At 45.7% G+C, this 25884-nt stretch overlaps 1 protein-coding gene and 1 non-coding gene across 4 annotated transcripts in view; both read left to right on the forward strand.

Annotated features, from left to right (window-relative positions):
- Positions 1 to 25884, forward strand: part of Wwc1 (WW and C2 domain containing 1) — a 173330-nt gene that overhangs the window by 33805 nt on the left and 113641 nt on the right. The gene's annotated exons all lie outside the window — the stretch shown is intronic.
- On the forward strand, positions 18408 to 18585 carry LOC115069826. The gene has a single exon (XR_003849055.1). It is a non-coding gene; the product is annotated as a small nucleolar RNA SNORA81 (small nucleolar RNA).

Raw genomic sequence — 25884 nt, forward strand, 5'->3', positions numbered from 1 at the left:
GTAAATTTCCATGCTTCCTCCTCAAATATAATACATTAAAAATTGGTTGATTTTTTTTTTTTTGGTGTGTGTGTGTATATATATATATATGTATCACACAGAACATCCCAAACCATCTCATTCGACTATACACCCACTTCCCAGATAGCACCCTCCCATAGCCTCCCTCCCCCTACTAGAGCCCTTATACTCTGATATCCCTGCTGCTGTCTGCTGTGTTGTTGGCACCCCCAGCCATTCCCCACTACTTGCCCTTCTGGTGAATCTAGTCAGCCTATCTGGAGGTCTTTGTTTTAGGAGGGTCAGCTGTTCCTCATCTAACAGTGATCAGTTGTCAAAATTCTTTTAGGTAAGATTGGGGTCTGCTGTTCATTTTCCCAGTTCTGTGCTGGGTTACTAAATGGGAGTCCCTTGGGCCACCCTGGCTAACAACTCAAAAGAAAGTATCTCCTATCTGGCATTGTTGCTTGTTAAGCAGCCTTTAACTATACATATGGACTCTTAAAAATTATATTGGGACTCTCCCGCCCTCAGGCCTCTCTGGGGGTAAGTCTACCATGCAGTCCTCTGCGCCTTGACTCCGCCAGCCGCCCTCACCCTTCCATCTCCCCCGCTGTTCTCTACTCCTAGCTTGGGCCCTGTGCCATTCCTAGTCTTGGGGCCCCAGACACCTGGGGAGCCACTGCTGATTCCTGACCCTGTTCACCCCCACAGGCTTGGTGCCTTGCTTGGGCCCCAGGAGCACTGCCTCTAGACTCGGCCCTGCCCCCACCTCTCTCCACTTCCTGATCCTGAAACACCCCCCAGCCTCTTTCTGGGGCTGGGAGCCCCTGGCTCCTTTCTTTTACCAGTTCCACCTATGTGAAGATAGGTCAAAGGTCCTGCTCAACCATGGCTGGCTTCGCTTGGAATCATGGAGGAAATGATTCCTCTGTGTTGACCCTCCTCTTTGTAGATTGGACACTGGTTCAAGTCCATCTGGTGGGGTCTCCTCGGCCTCCTTGATCAAGAGGACAGGTTAGTCTAGGGGTGCCAAGTCTCTTTACAATGTACAAGGACTACCACCATCCCATCATGTGTCCCTATTCATCTTACAAAACTGAAATTCTGTACATCGCAAATCAGCTGCCAATTCCCCATTTTTCCATCCCCTGGTTTCTAGTAACTGCCACTCTGCTGTCCCCCTCTGCAAACTTAGTGGCTCTAGGTACATGATGTAAATGGAATGACACAGCAGCAGTCCTTTTGTGACTGGCATATTTCATTTCACACAGTGTCCTCAGGGTTCATCCATGTGTAACCTGTGTCAGAATTTCCTCCCTTTTAAAAGATGGCTATTATTCCACTATATAGGTATATCACATTGTGTTTTGCCATTCATCCATTGATGGGCACTTGGGTTACTTCCAGCTTTTGGCTATTGCAAACAATGCTGCTATGAACATGGGTGTGCCCCAATAGTTTCTTTCTTTTTGTCCTTTTTTTTTTTTTTCCTTTGAAGTAATGAGATCAGAATTATTATCTAGAATATGACAGGGTTTCTTTTGTTTTGTTTTGTTTTGTTTTTTATCTTTTTGAGACAGGGTCTGCCTGTAGCCCCAGCTGACCTGGAACTCACTATGTAGACCAGGCTGGTCTTGAACTCACAGAGCTCCGCCTGCCTCTGCCTCCCGAGTGCTGGGACTAAAGGTGTGGGATATGATAGTCTTATGTTGAGACCTGAAACAAATAATTGGCCAAGTTTATACCTGTGCATCTGCATTTTTTAATAATATTTAATTTATTTTTAATGTGTATGAGTGCATTGCCTATATGTATGTAAGTGCATCATGTTGTACAGTGCCTGTGGAAGTCAGAAGGCATCAGATCCTCTGGAACTGGAGTTACAGACGGTTGTTAGCTGCCATGTGGGTACTGGGATTCAAACCTCTGTAAGAGCAGCCAGTGCTCCTAACCACTGAGCCATCTCTCTAGCCCCTGCATCTGCAATTTTAAGGTGAAAAACTTGAAGCAGTTGAGGTCTTTGACTCAATCTGCTTTCTGGCCATGGCTACCGACCGAATTAAGGTGTCGTTTGTTTATAGCTTCAGATACTGTCATTAGCTGGTGCCATTTACAGCTTCAGATATTATAATTAGCTGGCAGAGTGAGCAGACAACTTTTGGAATTTTCTTTTTGTTGAGACAGGGTCTTAACTACTTAGCTCTGCACTGGTCTGGAACTCGCTATGCTGCAATTATAGACATGTGTGCCACCATGACAGTTTTATGCAGTGCTGGGGATGGAACCCAGAGCTTCAGGTGTGCTAAGCACTGTACCAAATGAGCTATATCCCCAGTCCCTACTTTTGGAATTTTCTTCCAGAAATTTGAGAGTAAATTGCTGTCCTTCTCAGAAGTACCTCATGACTCCCCAGTACCCACCTAAAATTTTCCTGGAAAGTTGGATCACATGACTCAGAGTGGCCACTGGCTTTCCTCAATCTCTTTTCTTCATTTCTTCATTCAGTGATTGGTTCATTTGTTTCCCCTTGTCCTGTGTGTTTGAATGTGTTTCTGACATGGATGTTTGATACTGACTCTGTGTTACAGGGTTCAACATAGTAAGGAAAAGATTGTTCATGGTTTCTGTATCTAGGGTCTCCTCAGTGCCTCATGAAACCTCATAGAGTAAATCAGTTCATCCCCATTTGACAAGTTGAGCAATTGAGCCTGAGAAGTTCAGAAAAATGTGTTTGTAGTTGTGGTCCTTTTGTCAAATTCAGAAGCAGTTCCTCTGAGATTTGGGCTTTAAGGTCACAGGTAGCTGGAGGTGGTAAGAACCAATCAATGCCTAGCTTCTGGTTTGGCTTTCTCGCTTTCAGTGAAGAGGAGAGCTTGTTGGGCACCTAGGTTTGATTGAAGAATGAACAGCCAGCACTTGTATTTATAGAATATCTGAGTGTGAAATGTGTAGCCTTAAGTTGGCAGTTTTTCCAACCCTGGAAGAATGTGTAATGATACTGGCAGTGCGGGGTGAAAATAAGATACTCCCCCCCCCACCCCCCCCACCCCCTCTTTATAAGGAACCTAGGATGTAGGGAAAGCCCCTATCGAACATGCTGAATCCATGCTGAACAGCTCCAGGTTTTCTACTGCTCTTAAGAAGTTAGAGCAAGTGGGTGAGGGTGGACTTCTTCCCACGGTGGGCAGCCCATTGAAGTGCAGCATCTGAAGACAGAGCGAGATCAGAGCCCTGCAGAGGCTTGAGTAACTTGTTCAGTGTCATCCAGTGTCTCAAGATGGAGCCGGGCCCCACGGTGGAAGAGCTCAAGCCCGGCTCTCCTGCAGCCTGCCCTGATGGACCATCTTTTTTCTGAAAGGCCATGAGGCATGGTGGAAATGGCAGCCTTGCAACGTTGATCAGGTTAACCAGCCTCACCAATCTCATCCTAATCGAATGGATAGTTAACACCTACCTCTTGGTGGTCAAGAAGTGGAAAGGTGACAGGTAAAGCAGTCAGCAGGGACCTGGAACAGAGTTAGTTATGAATGACGCTGTTTCCTGTGAGTTTTTGCTTCCTCGAAACTCACCCCACATCGTCAAGACTCTTGGTTGGTCTTAGCAGTAGAGTGCTCACTGGTAGAGGTGCCACCCTGCCTTTCTTCCTCCTTAACTTAGAGCAGTTCTACTGGCTTACACCAGGAATCTCTGGGTGGACATAAGGGACTATTTCATTCGCACAGCCTCAGAGTCTGATGACTCCATTTGCAATGGCATCTGCTACCCTGGCACCTCAGCCAGCATGCACCACGGACTGGCTTAGCCCCACCATCCCACCTCTATTGAAATGTTCGTGCCTCATTGAGAAAACCAGCTTCATCTGGTGCAAGCAGGTATAAAGATATTATGTTTTTCCTGCTGTTAGTAAGCTGGTTTTATGCTTTGCTTCCCCATTTAGAGGGTGCTCCTGCCTTCCCCTTTGGTAGGATCTCAGCCAAGAAGTAAGTTCTATACAAGAGTTTCCAGGAGGCCACTTGATTGCACTGCTGACTGATAATCCTATTTATATGGGGTGGAGACCTCCATTTCAGAGTCTTTTTTAGGGTTGACTGAAGAAGACAGAAAGCATTGACTACACCAAGCCCATCTGGCTGTCACCTAGAAAGAAGCCTTAAAGGTTTTTCTCTTCCAAGCTGAGCTTATTTTCTTATTTCAGGTGTTTAGAAAGGGCTCCCTCTTTGGAGGCAGAACTTCAAAGGCAGCATTCCAGGCCTGACTTCCTTTTAGTAAATCTTAACCAGTGTCAATGTTTACCTGTGTGTCGTAAATCCTCTGAGGTGGGGGTGGGGAAGAGGAATTTCAGAAGCAGATATCCTGCCAGCAAAAGTTAAAACTTAATCTACTGTTTGGGGTGTTTCCAGGAGAGGTTTAGGAGGAGGGGAGCCCAACAGTGCTAATGAACCTGGAATTAGATCTTTCCACCATGTTCTACGGATTCTTGGTCCCTGGAGAGGCAAGTATTCTCAGTCTCCCTTGGTGGGGAAGTCAGTCCATGCAAATGGAAGGAACTGGACAAGGTAGCCATTAAAAGCTTGGAAAGGTAAACAAAGGGAAAGCGAAGTAATGCAAGTGGAGCCTGATTAATAGCTGTGGCTGTGGTAAATATGTAAATTCAATGAAAGATGAGTTAAACTCATCTTTAGAAAGGTTTACAGGCAGTTCGATACTCTTGGGAGTAGTCTGATATAGCCCAGGGAGTAGAGGGTCTTTGGGATTGGATCAGGACTGTGCTTCCTAGAAGTATTCTGAACTTCAAAAGAGGGCCTGAGAAAAACACCACCTTGGAAAAAAATCCATGAGCAAGTGGGACAGACAGTGGAGGGAGACCACTGTCGAGCTGTGTCCTTGACCTTCTGTAAGGCTTAGGTTTCTTATTAATAAAATGGAGTAAACACCAGACTCCTTTAAAAGTATGAGGATTAATTATTGTGTTTGCTCAGCACAGTGTCCAGTAGTTGTTAGTGAGGTCAGTGCTGCTACTCCTACCTCAGGGCACCATATACAGGGACTATGCTAGGAAATGGAGTGGTAGGGCCTGACCCTGGGACAGTAAGCTAAGACTTTCCTCTGCCTCCCTATGTATTGAATCACAGAAGTTCCGTTGGCCTTTTTCTTTCCTCTGTTCATCTGGAAGGTGCTGGGGATCATGGCGAGGAAAAGGGACAGGCACAAAGAGAAAGATGCAATACAGTTGTCTAGGGCCATTGGCAGGGAGCAGTTGGATTTGGGGGCTCTGGGACTTTGCCATTTAGGAGACTGGGGGAGGAGGTGGTCCCTCCTTACTGTCATTGTCTTCTATGAGTAACAACGGATGCCTCTAGAGTCCTCTCCATCCTGTCCTCTCCATCTCTTCTGGAACCTCTTGAGATAAAATGCCAAGAAGTATCTAGATGACTCACACAGCTACTCTCCAGTTTGGGACCATCTTCTGCCCCTCCACAGAAGCCATGTGTCAGAGCTGCAGCTCCCTTGCTACATCAGCCTTGCATTCAAGAGCAGGAAAACCAGCAGCTAGCCTATTACCTCTCCACTAGAAGCTGCACAGCTGTGGGACAAGCCGCTGTGCAATGCAGGCCCGTGTGGACACTGACAGGAGTGAGGCAGAGGCAGGCATACATAGTCATGGATGTCTGTGACCTCAGCACTCTGGAGACAGAAGCAGGAAGATCGACAGTTTGGAGCTAGCCTGGGCAATGTGAGACTTCGAGGCCAGTTTGGGCTATTCACGTATAGCAACTGAAGAGTGAGGCAGGCCTGTAAGAGCTGAAGAATTCCATCCATGATGCAGACAGCAGGACTGAGGATAGTATACTTCATGTTAACAAAAAGAAAAAAAAAAAAGGCATTAAAATTGCTCACACATGTACATTTACTGAAATTTTGCAGAGGAACTCCAAAGAGTTGTCAAGTCCATAGGACTGTGTGGTCACACACTATTACAGTACTTGTTGACCCCACACTACCCTCTGGAATCTCATGTTCAATGTAGCCTTGTTCACTACTGCTGCCTTGAGTCATGCTGGGATTTGAATTTGTAACCCAAGTCAGCCAAGTGTGAGTTGGGGGAGACACTGCTGTTTTTGTGTTTTTAGAGACATGGTTTCTTTTATGCCAAACTGGTCTAAACTTGGTGTGTATGTAGCCAAGGATGATCTTGAACTTCTGATTGAACCTAGGGCTTTGTACTAAAGTTAGGCAAGCACTCTACCAACTGAGACAAATCCCCAGCCCAACCCCTAAACATTTTCATATCAGGATGAGTCTTATAAATACTGTTGGCCATTGTTACTTGCTCTGTGCTTGCTTGTGAATCCACAGAACTGCAGTGTCTCTGTTTTCAATGAAACCACTTCAGAACTATTGTAAACAAACCCCTTATTCAAGCCTCTTATTAAAAAGTCTTTCTGCTGGGCCTGGTAGTGTAGGTTTGTAGTCCTAGCTCCTCAGGAGCCTGAGGCAGGAGGGCTGCAAGTTCAAGGTAATATAGTAAGCGTAAGGCCAGTGTGGGCAACTTAATAAGACCCTGTCTGAAAATAAAAGGTTAACAAAAAGGGCTGGGATATAGGTCAGTGGTAGAGGCTTGTGTAGTATGTACAATTCTTACTACTGTAGTGGGGAAGTGGGAGAGACCCTGGCCTTTCTTCTATACCTTCTGGTAAAATCAAGAAAATTCTTCAATCAAAACTCAAAGAAATTAGTCAGTGGCTTAGAAGAAAGTCACAGAGACATTGTCTAAGTTTTCCATAGTGGCATACACTTGTAAAGCCAACACTTGACGGGGCATGCAAGGAGATAACAGGAGGATCAGGAGTTCAAGGCCATCCTTAGCAATATAATGGATATTGGGCCAGCCTGGACTAGAGATTCTATCTCAAAACAGAGGTTAAAAAAAAAACAAAAAAGAACCAAAAAAAAACCCAAGAGAAATGCCTCAACATTCAATGGCCCAAAGACTGACACTGAAATAGGCAGGTGTTGATAACTGGGAACTCCCTCCCCAACCCCCACCCCTTCCCCCACTGAGAGTAGAACCCAGGGCTTGCAGTTACTAGGCCAGCATTTTATAACTGTAACTCAGAGCTGAATACTTTAGCTGATTTATTTTGCTTATGTCTTCACACATGGAAAAGAGAACCCTGAAATAAGATCTGTGCCTAAGGAATCCAAATGAGTTTTCCTTTTTTTTTTTTTTTAGAAAAAAAACAGCCTTACTATGTAACCCAGGCTGTCCTTAACAACAAAAAAAAAATAATTTTTGTGTTTGAGTGTTTTGCCTACATGTATATAAGCACACCTGTGTGTGCAATGCCCATGGAGGCCAGAAGAAGAGGGTGTCAGATCCCCTGAAACTAGAGTTATGGACAGTTGTTAGTCGCCATGTGGGTGCTGGGAACCAAGACCAGGTCCTTTACAAGAGCAGCTGGTGCTCTTAATGGCTGAGTCATCTCTCCAGCCCCATGGCCTTGAACTTTTGATCCTCCTATTTCAACTTCCCCAGTCCTGGAATTACAGGAATGTGCTACCATTTTTAGCTGAATGAGCTTTTTCAATACATGTAAATACAGTATAAGGTAAAGAAAGCTTTGGAGGGCCAGCAGGATTGCTTAGTGGGTAAAGGCACTTGCCTAACAACCTAAGTTCCATCTTCCCCGGATGATGGAAGGAGAGAACCAAATCCTACAACTTGTTCTCTGCACTCCACACATGCACCCTAGCAAAAGTGTGTGAACGCAAGCACAAACTAAATAAAAATAATAAAATGGTTTGTTTTCTAAAAAATTTTATTTATTATTTCTATTTTATGTGTATGTGTGTATTGTGTGCATGTAGGTGAGTGCACCTGTGTCGTGCAATGCCTGGGGAGGACATAAAAGGCTGTTGGATCCCCTGGACCTGGAGTTATGAACAGTTGTTAGCTGCCATGTGGGTGCTCGGATTCGAACCCGAGTCTTCTGCAAGAACAGCTAGTGTTCTTAACTGCTAAGCCATCTCTCTAGCCCCAATACAATTTTTTTAAAAGGAGAAAGCACTGGATCATAGTGTGCTGCAGTGCTTTTCTTTCTTACTTGCACATGCAATAATGCTGTGTGTATGCAATGCCTTAGTGAGGAGTAGACTGTATGAATGTGTGTTTGATGTGTGTGTGTGTGTGTGTGTGTGTGTGCATGTGTGTATGCGTTTGTGTGTGCTCGCTAGGTTCATAAACAGTGCATTTTGATGTGTCTATGAAAACCTTTCTGGAAGGTGCTAACTTTCCTGTTACCTTAGGAGTTTACATGGGTGGCTGAGGGAGGAAAGATACTTGTTGATTATATGGTAAGTTTATTTTATTATCTTTTTAAACATTTATTAAACAGTATAATGGTAGAAATTATCCACCTCTCAAACCCTGCCTCAGGTCTCCTGGCCTTGACCTTTCTGTGGATGGAAGCCCAGGTCCTGGGAAGCTATAGTTATTTCCGCATCTGACCTGTTGAAGCCAGCTGCATATCCATGTTCAGGAGATCAAGAACCCCCCAGCCTCGTGACTAAGTAGTTAGCTACCCTCCGCCCTTCCATTCTCCCCTTCTCCCTCAGTGATATTTTTTTGCTTGTTTTTGTTTTTTGAGGCAGAGTCTCACTATGGAAGTGTTGGCTGGTCTGGAACTTGCCATGTAGAATAGCCTGGCCTCAAATTCACAGAGATCTGCCTGCCTCTGCCTCCCAAATGCTGGTATTAAAGGTGAATACCACCATGCCTTGCTCAAATGATTAAAAAAAAAAAAAAAACTTTTCTAATGTGCACGAGTATTTTGCCTACATGAATGTAAGTGCACCACGTGTTGTACAATGCCCACAGAGGCCAGAAGAAGGCATCAGATCCCTTGGAGCTGGAGTGATGGGCAGTTGTTAACTGCTGTATGAGTGCTGGGTGCCAAACGTGGGTCCTCTGCAACAGCAGCCAGTATTCTTAACAGTTGAACCTTCTCTCCATCCCCTCAAATGATTTTTGAATTCCTTTGTGTCAAACAGCATTTCCAGACCCTCCTCTCGCTCTGGAGCTGGCAGGGTGCCCAAATTCACTAGAAGTGCCTGGGAAAAGTATGTGTTGTTCATCCTCTTTACCCTCTCTTTTCATAGCCTTTATATCTGAGAATATTTCTCTGGTGCCTTGAACACTCCAGGGAACCCGGTAGTCCCTCCTTGGTGAGATCATATTGGGAGGCCAGGTATAGGTTTAACAAGCCTAACCGTGAGCAGTGCACCCATGACCTTTGCAGTACAGATGCTTCTGTGGAAGTGCTGGCTTGGCTACAAGGTCTTCCTGAGGGAGAGAGTGTAGCAGAGGGACAATAGGACAGAAGACACAACACTCAACGTACCTCTGCTTCTTCAGTCCCCATCAGCCCAGGATGGTCATTTTGGGAACTCGAACCTGCTAGCAGACCTCCCTAAACTAGCTGTAGTAGTAGTAGTGAACACCTGTAATCCCACTATATGAGAGGCTGAGGCAGAAGATTGCTTTATATTTGAGGCCAGCCTGGGCTATAGGAGATCTAGGCCAGCTTACCCTACAGAGACTATCTTGGGCAGGTGGGGGCAGGGGGACATTAAATTTCCCTTCCTTTCTTTGTTACCCTATCCTCCAGCCCAATCTTCATGGTGATCTTATTAGGTGATGCTTATTTTAAAGATTAAAAAAAATTGAGAGTGTGTGTATGTGCCACAAGTGTACAGGTGCCTGTTGAGGCAAAAAAATGTGGCATGGGATCCCCTGGAACTGGAGTTATAGGCAGTTGTGAGTGATTCAACATGGATGCTGGGAACTGAACTTGGGTCTGCTACAAGAGCAGCAAGCACTGTTAACCACTGACCCATCTTTCCATCTCAGGATATTCTTACAGGAATGATCTCCCTGCATAAAATGTTTTTTAAATCCTCTGGCATGACTCTTACGATAACACTCTTCCTCATGTGCACAGGACCTTCATGTAAGACTGACTCTGCTCTTGTCTCCTCGCCCCAATGGTATATCCTGCCCCTCCCGCCTCCATGACAGGCTGGCCACAGGTCTTCAAAGGCATCACTGAGGCAATCTTTGTAATACAGATCCAGACCCTTGCAAATGCTGGTCCCGCCTCCTAGAATTTTCTTCCTTTCTCTCTTCAAATGTGTACATCCTTCAGCTCCGAGTTTAGTCATTACTTACCGAGGAAGCTTTCCTTACTCTTGAGGAATGTTCACTCCACATCATGCTGCTGTGTTCTGCCACTCTGAAGAATTACTTAGTTTATTTCTCTGTTTTCTCTAATGCACTGGGGAGCTCTGGCCCATTACTATAATGTCTAGTGTCAGGGAGCCCTCAGCGGAGGGATGTGTGGGACCAGTGAATGAATGAATGAATGACCCTCCTGCTAAGCAATGATGCTTTTCCCAGGAACCAGTGGCAGGCTCTACCTCAGTAGGGGGCCAGATCCGGAGGTGGCTGAGAGCATTGGAGACCCGGACCAGCCTGTAGACTGATGAGAAGGAATGCTGCAGGTCCCTCTGGTATCCTGGATACTAAGAGGGTGGGAATGTAAACTGGGCCCAGAGGCTGCATTCTTGAAATTTCACTGCAGCCTTGAAGGAGCCTGAGGGAAGTGAACCTGACCTTGAAGTTCTTGCCTTTAATTCTCCACCCCCATTTGAAAAAAAAAAAAAATCAAAATAAAAGGTACAATCATACAACACATTCTTTCTGCAGTGTCTTAGAGGCTGGCCTCCACTGTCACTAGGCCCTCCTCTCCCTGGTGCAGGGGCATTCTCCAGATTTGTCATGTTTGCTCTCCCAAGAGGAGCACCCCAGAACAGGTTCCCTAATGAGGTGGTTTGAAGACTACAGCAAGCTTTGACCTTTCACTTTGCCTCTTGCAAATATTCTGGAATATTACCATCACCACCACCACGCATTCTCTCTCTCTCTCTCTCTCTCTCTCTCTCTCTCTCTCTCTCTCGGAATTATTATGCCAGTTAAAGGAGGAATTAGAGCTCAAAGAATTGCAGAGTCACATGACTGAGGGAAGAAGCCCCGTACTTGAACTTAGAACCCCCTCGCAACTCCCAAGCCTCAGTCCTGACCCCTGGGCCACCTACCTCCAGTAGCCCTGCCACATAGCACCCAGTCACCTTGATCTTCCTGGACTTCACATCTAAGAGTCTAAACTGAAGTTTAGAGAACCAACCAAGCAGCAGAACTAGGCTTCAGCCACAGCTCTATCCACCCACAGCCTCTAGCTGATTCCCCTGAGAACAAGACAGTCTGTGTTTTACAGGGCACGTCACTTTCCTCTATGGTCCTCTGCTTCCTGTTAGATGAGGACTTTGGGCTCTCAGATGTTTTCTAAAGTTTTTAAGTAATAGAGCTGTGTCTTCAATGGAAGCTTTGCATTGAGTCTGGCATGCTAACCCGACCCTTTGCTCCCACTCTCCGCTGCCCCATCCACCTGTGTATGAGTCCCTAGAATTTCATTTGTGCATCTCAGCTGTATGTGGCTTCCAAAGGCTGGTCCAGTGTGAACAGGGCTATTAGTGACTTTCCTCATTGCTGTGATAAAATACCCAACAAAAGCAACATAAGGAAGGAAAGGCTTATTTGGTCCACAGTGTGGCTCCGTAGCAGGGAAGACATGGTGGAAGAGCATGAGGTGGCTGATCACACTGCATCTGCATTCAAGAGGCAGAGAGAGGGGCATGAGAGATGGCTCAGCAGTTAATAGTGCTGACTGCTCTTGTAGTCACAGGACCTGGGTTCTATTCCCAGCACCCACATGGCAGCTACCAACCATCCATAACTCCAGTTCCAGGGGATCCAATGCCCTCTTCTGACCTCCACAGGCATTGCACACATGAGTACACACACACATGCAGGCAAAACACCCATAAAATAAAAATAAAAAAAAAACATGCTGTTTGCTCCAACCTTTGGCTTCAGCCTGAGATTCTAGCACACGGAATGGTACCACCGACACCATGGTGGGTCTTCCCACCCTAGTGAAATCTTTCTGGAAACACCCTCATAGACAGGAAGAGGTATATTTCCATGGTAATTCTAAATCTAATCAAATTGACAAGGAAACGTAACCACTGAACCATCTATCTTTGCTTCTCTGAATTCTCAGTTCAGTAAGAGACAAAGGGCATCTCTCTCGAGCATAGAACTAGCTGTGCGTGGGAGCGTACACTACAGTCCTAGTGCATTGAAGCCTGGAGCAGTAGGATTACTGGGCAATTAAGGCTAGCCTGAGCTACATAAAGATTAGCCTGGACTAAAGAGAGAGAGAGAGATCTTATCTTTAAAAAAAAAAAAACCCTCACAAAACAAAACAAAAACAAACCACAGTATCTGGTGACATTCAGCTTCCTCAGGTCCTTTCAGAGCTCCTTCCCGTGTGTAGACACTAACTAAACTCTGAAAGCAGTTCATCATTTCACATGTGTGGTTGCTGTTTTGATTTACTGGATATCCATATGAAGCCATATGTGGTTGGTGTAGTATAGTCAGTGTTAAACTGGGTTGTTCAAGTTCCTATACCTAGGTTTTGCCTGCCTGTTGCTTTTGTTTCTGTTGTGTGTGGAAATGCCTACTTCAGATCCCACTTTTAAACTAAATGACCTATATGCTCAGCAAATCTTAGCTGTTATACTGATTTCACCAGCATGGTGGCACATGTCTGTAATCCCAACACTTGGGAGACTGAGGCTAGAGGGTAGCAAGTTTCAGGTCAGCCTGGGCTATCCACAAAACAAAAAGCCATTATCGGTCTTATAAGTGGCACATTCAAAATTCAAAATGATACAAAATCCAAAGTATTTTGAATATCAGTATATGGCCACAGTTGAAAATTCCACAGATGACTTCATGTGAGAGGTATGGTCACACACAGGGACACTAAAAATATTGTATAAAATTACCTGTAAGAGCCAGGTGTGGTAGGTACCACACACCTTTAATTCCAGAGCTCAGGAGACAGAGGCAGGTGGATCTCTGTGAGATCAAAGACAGTCTGGTCTACATAGTGAGTTCCAGGCCTGCTGGGACTGCAGGGAGATATTGTTTCAAAACACCTTAAAAAAAAAAAAAAAAAAAAAAAAACCTGTAGGCTTTGTGTATAAGGTGTACATGATACATAATTAATTTTTATCCTGTGTTTGTGTATGCATGAGGTGTATGGGGGCACACATGCCACAGAGCGCATGTGGAAGTTAGAGGACAACCTTGAGGATTTAGTTTTCTTCTATCTTATGTGAGTTCCAGGAATCAAACTCAGGTCACCAGGCTTGCACTGCAAGTGCCATTACCTACTGAACTGTCTCGCCAGCTCGATAAAGTTTACGTGAAACATAAATTAATTGTATGTTTAGACCTGAGTCCCTTCCCCCAAGATACTCACTTCTGAAATCTGAGTCACCTATGGCCTCAAGAATTTCAGATAAAAATACCTTCTCTATTAATCTTGATTGTGGAGAACCTGTTTCTTGATGCACCATGGCCACAGTTAAAAAGGGACACCAAGACGGTTGGAGCAGATGGCTCAGCAGTTAGGAGCGCTGGCTGCTCTTGCTGAGGACCCTAGTTCAGTTCCCAGCACCCACATGGTGGCTAATAGCCATTCCTAACTCCAATTCCAGGGGATCTGATGCCCTTTTGTGGCCTCCTTGGGCATTGCATGACACATGGTGTACTTGCATACATGCAGGCAAAACACTTGTACACATAAAATAAAAACAAAATAAATTAGAGAGAGAGAGAAAGAGAGAGAGACCAAGCTAAAGGCCCTTGGGTTACGCAAAGTGACCAGAGTGGCACCCTAAGGAAAAGGAATGTGACTGTATATATTCCCCAGCTGCTGAGCTACCCGCACCCCCTGCTGATGGCAGAATTGCTTCTTGCATGGTCCTGGTCCTGTCACACACCCCCATCCCCCAACTACCAGTATCATGTGGGAGCAAGCCTCCTTAGGGTTCTTGTGCCTCACTCACAGGCTGTGAGGACCAACCGTCTGGAGGAATTCTTTTCCTTACTGCTGGCTAGCTTGATCTTTGACAAATCCTCAGTGTCTTTTAACTAAGGAAGCTTTTGATCTCCTCCTCTTACCCCTTCTTCCTCAGGTACACTTGGCAATGCCTAGAGACATTTTGGGTTGTTGTAATTAGAAGGGTACCCCTAATGGTTAAAAGAAAGGGATGGTGCTCAGCATCCTACTGTGCAGATAGGGCAGCCCTCCACAGCAGTGATCCAATCCAAATGTTAATAAGGTGTGACCATGAAGATGGTTCCTGAGATACATGCTAACCTCACAGCCCCAGCAATGAACAGTAAGACTAGGCCTCTCTGCTTGCATAGATCTTAAAGTATAGAGAGTGTGATGGAGGCAGAAATTCAGTGAAACAAAGAAATAACAATTACAGTTGTCATAAATTCCATGAAGGAAGTGGTACTTCAGTGGAGACCTAACAAGGGACCAATTAAGATGGCTCAGTCAGATAAGAAGGTGACCCTTGACCTGGGATCTGAGAGACCTGTAGCTAGCTAGCCTTACTAGACTGAAGGAAGGTTGGCCTGCTGGTGGGACACAGTGTGAGGATTCCAATAGAGAGAGCAGAGTGAGGCTGGAGGAGAGGGAACCTGAAGCTGGTCATGAGGGGTCTTCAGGTCTGGGCAGGACCACAGATCTTGCTCTAAATGCAATGGGAAGTCACTGGAAAGCCTTTGTCAGCAAAGTGACAGGGCTTGGTTTGCTTTTTTGACACAGGGTCTCGTGTAGCCCAGGCTGGTCTCAAACTTGCTATATGCTGAGGAGGACTTTGAACTCCTGATCTTCCTGCCTCCATCTCCCAGTTGCTAGGAGTATAGATATATGCTACCATCACTGGCAGCAATCGGAAAGCAGAGGCAGGTGGATCCCTATGAGATGGAAGCCAGACTGGTCTACATAGTGGGTTCCGGTTCAGCTGAGGCCACATAGAGATACTGTCTCAAAACAAACAAATAAAAACTTTAAAAAATACTGAAGTTGCAGTAACACACCCACTAAGATCTCTCACTGGGCTTCCTCCTGCTTTTCAGACAAGTTCTCACTGAATCTGGAGTTCACTGATTGGCTAGACTGACTGGCCAGTGAGATTCAGGGATTTTCCACCTCTCAGTACTGGGATTACAGGCACACTTGGCCACACCCAGCTTTTGGCTTTTTTATGTGTGTGCTAAGGATTCAAACGCAAGTGCTAGCACAGTAAGCCCTTTACCCACTGAGCCATCTCCCCATCTCCCCAGTTTCTTGGGTTTTTTGGAAACAAGGTCTTGCTATATAGCTGTGGCTAGTCTGGTACTCACTTATGTAGCCCAGGCTGGCTTTAGTTCATGGCAAGTCTTCTGCTTCACTCCCAAGCAACAGGATCACAGGCATGAGCCACCACACGTGGTGTGAATGTTTCATATAAATAGAAGCATACAAAAATGTGACTTTTTATGCTTTGCTTCTTTCATTTATCCATATTGTAGCCTATATCAATATCTCATTCTTTATTTTGCTAAATAATATTCTATTGTGGGCTGGAGAGATGGCTCAGCAGTTAAGAACACTGACTGTTCTTGCAGAAGACCAGGTTCAAATCCCAGCACCCACATGGCAGCTAACAACTGTCCTTAACTCTATCCAGGGAATCCGACAGCCTCTTCTGTCCTCCACAGGCATTGCACAACACGGGGGTGCACTTACATACATACAGGCAATACACGCATACCCATAAAATAAAAATAATAATAATAGCTGGGTGTGGTGGTACACATCTTTAATCCCAGCACTCGGGAGGCAGAGGCAGACGGCTCTCTGTGAGTTCAAGGCCAGCCTGGTCTACATAGTGAGTTCCAGGACAGCTGGGGCTACAGAGAGACCGTGTCTCAAAAAGACCAAAATAATAATAATAATAATAATAATAAAATATTCTATTGTATGACTGTCCCACATTTTGTTTGACCATTTACCAGTTTGTGGCTTACCCTTTGGGTGTGAATTAACATTGCTCTAAACTCTCATGTGCAAGGTTTTCTTCTGTGTGATCGTTTGTTTTCATTTCCCTTGGTATCTGGTGGGTACTCTCCATGGTTTTGTATGTGTGTGAGTCTTTCTGTGTAGCCCCACCTGACCTTGAACTCAAAGCAGTGCTCCTGCCTCAGCCTTCCCAGTGCTAGGATTTCAGGCCTGTGCTACCTCACCCAGCTAGCTTTTCCTCATTTTACAAGTAAAGACACTGTGGCCCTGAAAGGTTGCTTTATTGTCCTGGGCCTGACAGCTATAATTGTGATTCAGGCAGTCTGGCTCCAGTCTGTATTCTTCCCCTGTGTCCCTCCTGAGTACTTTCTACCCAGCAGCTGCTCCTGTCTCAGGAGCCAGACAGTCCAGAGCAGACATGCCCCTGCCTGGCCAGGACCACATACAGTATTCAAAGAAAGCTTTATTAAGGGTGACAGTGGAGAGTTCCAAGGTTCTGGCAAGTGATCTCCGGGACTTGTCATCATCAGAGAGGACCAGGGATGAAGGCTTTGCAGGAGATCGGATGCTTGCTCTAAGATCTGCAGAATACCTAATGCTACCCAGGCAGAGATGGAGGGAGCAGCCTTAGGGGGCTCAGGGCTGGATGGTACATGCCCTCTGATAGGCCAGGTACTCACTTAGCACCCATCACAGGCACAGGCTGACTGAGAACAGTCTCTCCAGCACAGGCTCCAGGCAGGATCATTTCTGGCTGTCAGGTATTGCTACTGTCTGTCAGAAAGACCCAGGTTTTGATCCTTCCTCTTATCTCTGACATCAAAAGGTTGGCATGCTTCAGATGGGAACCCGGCTGTTGCTTTTCATCTCTTGCCCTCTGGGTACCTGGCCTTTCAAAAGATCTGCTCCTCTTCAGAGGGGTGCACATGTCATTTGCTGCTTAAAAAAAAAAAAAAAAAAGATTTGGGAAAAAGTAAAGGTCTCAATTATCAGATACAAAACTGCCAGGTGTTTGGGCAGCTGGATCCTTTTCCTGGCCCCCTTTCCAAGGAACCACACTGTTCTAGTATGCCTTCAATTGCTTTCACAAAACACTCAGAGCAATACCAATTTTGAGAGGAAAGCGTTTATTTAATCTTACATCTCCCAGGTTACAGTTGATCATTGAGGGAGCCCAAGGTAGAAACTCAGAACAAGAAACTGGAGGCAGGAGCTGAAGCACACAGGCCATTGAGGAACACAGCTCACTGGCTTGGTCCCCTGGCCTGTGCTCAGCCTTTCTTATACAATATGGAGGGCCCTCCCACATCACTTGAAAATCAAGAAAATGCTTCACAGACATGGCCACAGGCCCAGTCCAATGGAGGCAATTCCCCAGTTGAGGCTCCTTCAACCCACGTATGTCAGGTTGACAACTAAAGCTATTCAGCACACACACAAAGGACCTGACAACTCTGGATGTGGAGACTCATCCATGTGCAGTAGAAGGAAGCCCTTGCTACCTTTTGCTGCCAGCCTTAGAACCCACTCCTGTCCTTGGGTGGCCCCGAGCAGGCACTGTGAGCTACTGTGATTAGAGCTACACTGCTCCTGCTCTGTGCAAGCTTGTCATACACCAACATGTGATGAGAGGTACTTTGGAACACTGGTTTAGAGTGCTTCTGGGGACAGTAATATGACACTGCAGCATGGGAAGCCCCAGTGTAGGAGACTGGGGAATGGTGCTGGGATTTCCAGAAAGGCTTCAGGAATGGGGAGGATTCAACACAGCTCCATGGCAGCTGGTCCAGCTTGATTCTGAGTTGTGTGCTGCAGAGGAAGGTAAAGGGGAAACACACAGCCCAGGATGGGTGAAAACTGTAGAAGCTGATGGAACTGAACAAGGGAGGGCCAATGGAAGATCCAGCTACGAAGCAGACACAAGGCCCTCAGCAGCTGTTACAGGTGCTTGGCCAGATCCAGGTTACAGACTTGGGTAAGTGGCAAAAGTATGAGGCACAGGCCTTGCCCCCCGGGAGCCTGGAGTTCAGTCAGGAAGCATCACAGGAGGTGTATGCAGTGAATATGGGCTGCATTCATGTCTGCAGAGTTCAAGCAGAAGAGATTCCTCTGGATGCCACAGGGGCCCTGGAAGATTGTAGACTTGAGAGAGGCAAAGAGTGGTGGAGTGGACAAAAGGCTTGTAAAGATGCATACTGAGATGTCAAGGTAGAAAGACAGTGTCTAGATGAGGCACACCACATGGCAGAAGGGGATTTGGAGAGAAAGATAGACAGAGAAAACTCCCAAAGGGTAAATGAAGAAGAGGAACTCAATGAGGAAACTGTCACAGCGTTACAGTGCTGAGGACTCACCTTCTTGTATAAGCACTGTGCTAAAATTACAGAAACTAGGATTATGTCTTGGTTTTTGTAATAATGCTAACAGAGTACACACAAGAAAAAAAGTAACTGCACTGGATCCCAATGTCTGGGGTGGACCTCGTTCTTAATGCCCAGTGTCCTTTGTCGTAAGAGTTGGTGCAATATAATGTCTTTTAAAAAAAAAATGTGCTGAGGACTTGCACTGGGTGTGGCTAAGGGTCCCTAAACATTTCCACTTTTGGGATTTTAGTACTTGTCCAAGTACAGGCATCAGGCAGTGAACAAGGGAGGCTTCTGATTCCAGGGTTAAGTGATTCCTTCCCATCATTACCCTCTAAAAACAATTAGTCTCTCCAAAGCTTGGAGTTCTTACTTGGGGACCACCAACCTAGCTCAAAGAACCCAGGGATATGCATTCATTTCCGTTGTACAGATTGAAACCCCTCCCCAAACTCACCCAATTTTCCTTTCCTTTCTAGTTGGCACATAGTATAGTCATGATTTTGAAGCTCATAAGGTCCCCTGTTCTTGGGGGCTCGATGAAGGGACTGTGTGTTGATTGGATGCTATCATGTGCCTGTACTTGAATCTATTGATGACACCTTTGGTGATTTGATTGTTAACCATGAGACAGGCCCTGCTGTGTCCCCTTTTTCCATATCCTTTTATATCAGGTGGAAGTCATCACTCATTTTACAGATGAGGAAGTGAGCCTCACAGGAGGGAAAAACTTGCCCAAAGAGCTCAGGCCCGCTGGACTCTAGAACATTCCTGCCTCCACCACCCTCCACTGCTTGCCAAAGCAGCACACACTGCAAAGGACTTTCTGGCTAACTAAATGTTGAACTCTTGTTTCCACTAGCATCCCTTCCTGGTTCTCAGGGGCTTGGTCCTCCTGGAGGCCCCCCGCCCCCCCACACCAGTGATTCTTGGATGGAATTTCTTAACAGTACATGTTCCACCTCCATGTTGTTAGGTACTGGAGAGCTGTCTGACACAGCACAGCAATGAACTGCTTGTGAAGGCTGTTCTTTCTGAGCATTTGAACAGAGCTCTTCTGAGACTTATTTTCCACCTAGATCAGCCACAGTAGGGCAGTGGTAAGAATATATGCTTTGTCACTTTTTTAGACCTTTTCTATGACTGCAAAGGAGATGTGTTCAAGGACTTTTTCAATATATTTTTTATTGAATTTTGTGCATTTCATACAATACATTTTAATCATATTTAGGCCGCCTCCCCTATTCGCACCCCCTCATAGCCCTCCCTCCAATTTCATGAATTCTGTCACATATGTTAAGGCATATCGAGCCAAGTTTGTGTACCCGGATGTCCCTCAGTGTGAGCTTATCCACTGGAGCCTGGTCAGCCTATCTAGAGTCACTCCCTTAAAGAAGACCAACTCTCCCTCGTCCAGCAGTGATCAGCTGCTAGTAGTTGCTCAGCTGAGGTTGGAACCTGCTGCCCAGTTCCCCATTTCTATGCTGGGTTTTTGTCTGCATGGGTCTTGTGTATGCTGTCACCATTGCTGTTAAGTTCACATGAGCAAGTTCCCAGTAGCGTGGAAGACTCTGTTTCCTTATGGTCATCAATCATCCGTGACTCCTATAGTCTTTCAGTCCCCTCTTCTGCAATGGTCCCTGGGCCCTAGATAGGGCTTAAGGCAGCTTTGCATATTGCTTTTAAAAAGAACACATTGGCCTGAAAATGTATATAATAACTTGCAAAACCCAAGTCGTCCTAAGCTTGAGAAAAGAGGATATCATATGAGGAAGAACAAGTGGTTAAAACCTGGATTTGAAGCTGAGTATGGTTGGAGTGCCTGTGGGAGTCCCGTGGTGGTGGGTGCTGAGGTAAGATCATGAGTTCAAGACCAGCCTGAACTGCATATCAAGACCTTGTCTCTAAACAAAAAACAGATGAAGCCCAAGTTCAACAAAGATACAATAAACAAAGCAATAGATGTGCCTCTTACCCTGAACTCAGTACACTCCCTGTGGGAGTCCCATGGTGGTGGGTGCTGCGGTAAGATCATGAGTTCAAGACCAGCCTGAACTGCATATCAAGACCTTGTCTCTAAACAAAAAACAGATGAAGCCCAAGTTCAACAAAGATACAATAAACAAAGCAATAGATGTGCCTCTTACCCTGAACTCAGTACACCCCTTACACATCATATACTTGAAATGTCACAGTGCACTAATAAGTTTATACAATTACTATGTGTCAAATAAAAAACAAAGGAAGAAAACTTTAGATGGGAAAATATCCTGGGCGCTAGGCCTGAAGTGCCCACCTGTGGGTTAAGAGGCCTTGGCACGCTGTTTTTACCTTAGCCTCAGTTTTCTCATTTCTAAATTGGACCTGCATAATTATCCTGTGGGTCAAGGGGACCTAGCAGGCATATGAGAACTTTTGTAAATCAGTAAATGTGACGTCTATGCAGGAGACTTAGCACCTCTCGGAGGTGAGCCTCTGAGAAAACCAGATGAGAGAGTTTCATCGAAGGTGGAAGCTCTCAGCATAATGGAGTTTTTACCCAAGACATAACAACATGCGTGCGTTTCATAGCAAAACCCAGGGACAGCTTGACAAAGCAGGGAGTTCGTGCTCAAGGAAAGGCCCCATTTAGGAGAAGCAACCAAATATAGGGTTATAGGTTATAGTAGATCTTGGAGTAAAAGATTAGGTTTGTCCATTCATTTTTATTTATCCATTCATTCATTAATTCATTTATTCATTTATTTTCTGAGATAGGGTCTCCCTGTAGGCCCAGCTGGCTTGGAACTCACTATGTAGACCAGGCTGGCCTTGATCTCCCTGAGATCCACCTGCTTCTGTCTCCTAAGTGCTGGGACTAAAGGCATGCAGCACCACACCTGGCAGATTTATCCATTTTTTTTGAAAAATAAACTTAAAAATATGTGAACATGTATATTTAGTATTTACAGACATGTTGCCTCACAGTAGGATACTTCTGAGAAATTAGGCAGTTTCATCATTGAACGAACTAGAGTATGTATTCCCACTTAGATGGTCTAGGGCAGTATTTTAGCATGGCCTCTTGATGTCATCAGGAAATTCGGTTAACAGCAGATGTACCAGGTTGCAGTTTTTGTGGCACAGCCTACTGTTGGTATTTTTTGGTCTTTTTGAGACAGGGTCTCCTGTAGTACCAGCTGGCCTGGAACTCACTATGTAGACCAGACCAGGCTGGCCTTGAACTCACAGAGATCCGCCTGCCTCTGCCTCCCGAGTGCTGGGACTAAAAGCGTATACCACCACCCTGACACAGCCTACTGTTTTACAGTAAACTTTCCTGTTAGTAGTAGAATGCATGCACTCTTCAATACCAACAGTATAAGCTGGTCACTTCATAAAACACTAACAGTTGTGCATTGCCATCATCAAATTTTGTATTCTGTGCGTAAGAGCTATAGTAGGTGTGTTTACACCAGCACCCCACAGACACCTGAATGTGTTACACTACCATGTTTGATGGCTGCATAGCCTCTTGGTGTAGGAATGCTTCAGCTCTGTTATGATCCCCTGGGACCACAGACCCATGTTCAGTCCTTAATTGACTGTAATATTGTTATATGGCACATGCCTGTATTTGACAAAATTGAAGGGACTGTTGCAAGTATGCCCTCACTCCTAGTATGAACAAAGCCTTTTGTTTTTGGAGACAGGGTCTCCCTATTACTGGCCTGGAATGCCCTATGTAGACCAGGCTGGCCTCACAGAGATCTGCCTGCCTCTACCTCCCAAGTGCTGGAATTATATGCCACCATGCCCAGCCTTTTTTTTTTTTTGTCTTTTTGAGACACGGTCTCCCTGTAGCCCCAGCTGTCCTGGAACTCACTATGTAGACCAGGCTGGCCTCAAACTCACAAAAATCCGCCTGCCCCTCCCTCCCAAGTGCTGGGATTAACTTTTTAACATGACTGAAATCCTCCCTGTTGGAAGTGATCCCCTTGTAGTTATGTACACTGTACTTGCATTCAGACCTAAGACATCTGACCAACCTGTAAGGCTGCTGACTGGCCCTGCTGATTGGCTGATAGGAGTGATGTCCGAGTAGGCACTGGTTTTTATAAGCTCACAGTTCATGTTTTTTCATATTTTGATAAGTTGCTTTACCAGATAATCTTCTAAGTACAGGGATCCAGCAAACAAATACCCAGTTACCGAGTTTCCCATAATGAAAACAGCCAGGATTTGAATCTAAGCTTCTATTTATCTAATCTCTATGGCCCTTGATAAGATAGTCTCAATTTTCCCCACTTGAATAAAGGGAATAGTGTTTTTCACTAACTCAGGGAATTTCCAAGAAGATTCTGTGAAGTCCTTGCTGTAAAGAACTTTACCTGGTTCCTGAACCATTACACACTTTTCACAAAAGCTAATTATGATTGTTACCAAGTGTTGTTCATGATTTTTAAATTTTTTAAGACAGGGTCTCACTATGTAACTCTGGCAGACCTGGAACTATGTAGACCAGGCTGACCTCAAACCCACAGAGATCTGCCTGTCTGTGCCTCCCAAAGGCTGGGATTAAAGATGTGCAGCACCATGCTCTAGCCCAGATTTTTTTAAAATTTTATTTATTATTTTTATTTTATGTGCATGCGTGTATTGCCTGCATGTAGGTAAGTGCACCCATGTTGTGCAATGCCCACGGAAGACAGAAGAGGCTGTTGGATCCCCTGGAACCGGAGTTACAGACAGTTGTTAGCTTGCCATGTGGGTGCTGGGATTCAAACCTGGGTCTTTTGCAAGAACAGTGTTCTTAACCACTGAGCCATCTCTCTAGCCCTCTATTATTTTTATTTTATGTGTATGCGTGTGTTGCAGTCAGTGTTCTTAACTGCTGAGCCACCTCTCCAGCCCCCAGATTTTTTTTTTTTTAATGAAACTCATCTGTGGCCCAATTTTTCTGTGAAGTGTAGTCTATAACTTCAGTGGCACTCTGCATCCAAGATCTGCAGCAGAAGGAGGGATTGAGGACCATACCACAGCTGGGGCCAGAGTATTACCACCCTGAAAAGGCTTTATGTAGTGAGAGGCTCTGTCCCTCCAGTATCAGGTGCACAAGAAGGAATAATGATACTGTCTTGTAACAACCAGATGGATGACGAGGCAACCTGCAGGTGTGTTGGAGATGCCACAGTCCTGGGTCACCTGCCACCCCCAGCCTGCTGTTTCTGGATATTAGGTCCATTGTGTCTGATATAAAATGGAATGAAGAGAAGGGAGGGTATGGGAGGGGCACAGCCTTCTTTCAGAGTGATGGGTTAAGCTAGGAATCTGCATTTTGCAGGGAGAAAGTCATTATAACAGGATAACTTGCACTTAATAGACACCTAAAATGCTTACTGGGAAACTAAATGTATAGATAACACCTGTTGTGTCAGACTAACTTCTGATTGGCTATGAGCTGAGGAATTCCAATAAATCATTGTTGAGAAACCTGTCCAAAGAATTAGCATTAGTTTAAAAGTAAAAGCTGGGGACCTCCCAGGATCCAAGTTTGGTATGCTATTCACGGGAGGTTGTTCCCCTAGTGGGTGGCAGCTTGGAAGTGATTGCCTGATTTTTTTAATGTGACAATGGACACATGGTAAAATGATTTGAATCATGCCACCTGGCTTTTGTCAGGGCCTATGCCTTCCCCAGCCTCCCTTATCCGCTGAGTGTGAACGATCCTCCCGGGAAGGCTAAGGTCAGAGTCTGTCCAGTTCAGCTGGTGCACTGGGGCCATTTCCTAGACTGCTGGAGTTCTTAACTGGTTTAGGTCACTGAACCTCCAGGCCAACCCCAGAAGGGAGGGGTTTTGTGGTAATTAATATTGATTGTTAACTTGACAGGATCTAGAATCACATAGGAGATAAGCCTGCGGCCATGGCCTTGGGGAATTATCTAGATTGGGTTAACTAAAGTGGGAAGACTTATCTGAACTGTGGGTCAGGGGTCTGGGACTGAATAAAAAGGAGAAAGCGAGCTGAATACAGGGTTCTCTGCTTCCCACCTGGGAATGCATGTGATCAGCTGCCTCCAGCCTCTGCCACCATGCCTTCTCTACTGTGATGGTCTGTGTCCGAAAAACGGCCAAAATAAACCCTTTCTCTATTAAGTACCCTTTGTCAGAGTATTTTGACACAGAAATGCAAAAGTATCTAGTACAGGGTTTCTTCTTCCAGGGCTGCTTATTTACCTACCAGGCTGGGCAGGGTCCAGTCCTCAGTGCCCCGTATCCTATACGTAACCACACTGGGAGATGGAGATTGGACTGGGCTGCCTCTGCATCTTCTTGCAATCCTCTGAGATGCTAGTTAGAAATGCAAAGGCTTGCTTGTCCACTTGGGACCTGTCTGTGGGCTTCCTGCTGAAGTAACAGAGCATTTCTCCTTTGCCATTCTCTCAGCTCATGCACAGTGCATGTATAGTGTGTACATGCTCATACCCCCCCCACACACACACCTTTGGTGTCAGGGTAGGTCTGCTTCATTGATCAGCATGTGGAAAGTCTGGTGACTTTTTTGTTTTGTACTGTTTGTTTTTTATTCTCAGATACAGGGCCTTACCCTGTAGACCAGATTGACTTGGAATTTGTTTTATAGCCAAGCTCAACCTCCTAGTGCTGGGATTACAGGCATACACCACCTCATGCTATGTATTCATTATCTTTATCATAGGCCAGGAATGAATCTAGTCACTGTCCAGTGAGGACAGTGCAGTGATCCAGTCTTATCTCTGCCCTTGTGATGACCACCATTCCCAGGGAAAGACCTTAAGGCATTGTGAAGAGCTGGGAAGGCAGGCAGAGGTGCCAAGGGCTTAAAGAGGTGGGGTCTCATTGGATCTGGAGTGTCAGAGCTGTCTTGCTTAGGAGACAGCCATTTAAATGTTCAACATATCTACCATGTAATGGAGCACTGAACACCACTTCATGCAAACACTGTGCAAACCCCTGAGAGACCTGAGCTGCTATAATCTCCTGAGCCTGGGAGATGATGCCACACTTAGCCCACAGTACAGTGAGGTGCACAGGGCACACAGCTAAGTTGGCTGTGCTTGCCCCTGTTTGGGGGATATGACTGGTGTGTGTGTGTGTGTGTGTGTGTGTGTGTGTGCGTGTGCATGGGAATAAGCGTAGGTAATAAAAAGTTCAAAGACCCAAGCCATCACCCTCAACCCCTCTCCTGTCCTCCTGCCAATGGGAGGCACGTCCCCAGGATGTTTGCAGGGCTTTATTCCGCCTGGGCAGTTACCCAGGCTCCTTTAATCCACAGCCGGATGGGGACTGCCGCTGGCAGTGGGAAGGGCCACACATCATTGTCCCTTTCACTGAAGCGCACCTCTCAAGAGGTTCCGGGGTGGGGCGGGAGCTTGGCCGCAAACACAGGCCTGTCTTTATACCACTTCAGCAGGCCAGAGAAGAGTTACACATCTTGCCAGCTAGG

The sequence above is a fragment of the Nannospalax galili genome, unplaced genomic scaffold, assembly GCF_000622305.1.
Source record: "Nannospalax galili isolate Female #2095 unplaced genomic scaffold, S.galili_v1.0 scaffold1154, whole genome shotgun sequence".
Lineage (NCBI taxonomy): Eukaryota > Metazoa > Chordata > Mammalia > Rodentia > Spalacidae > Nannospalax > Nannospalax galili.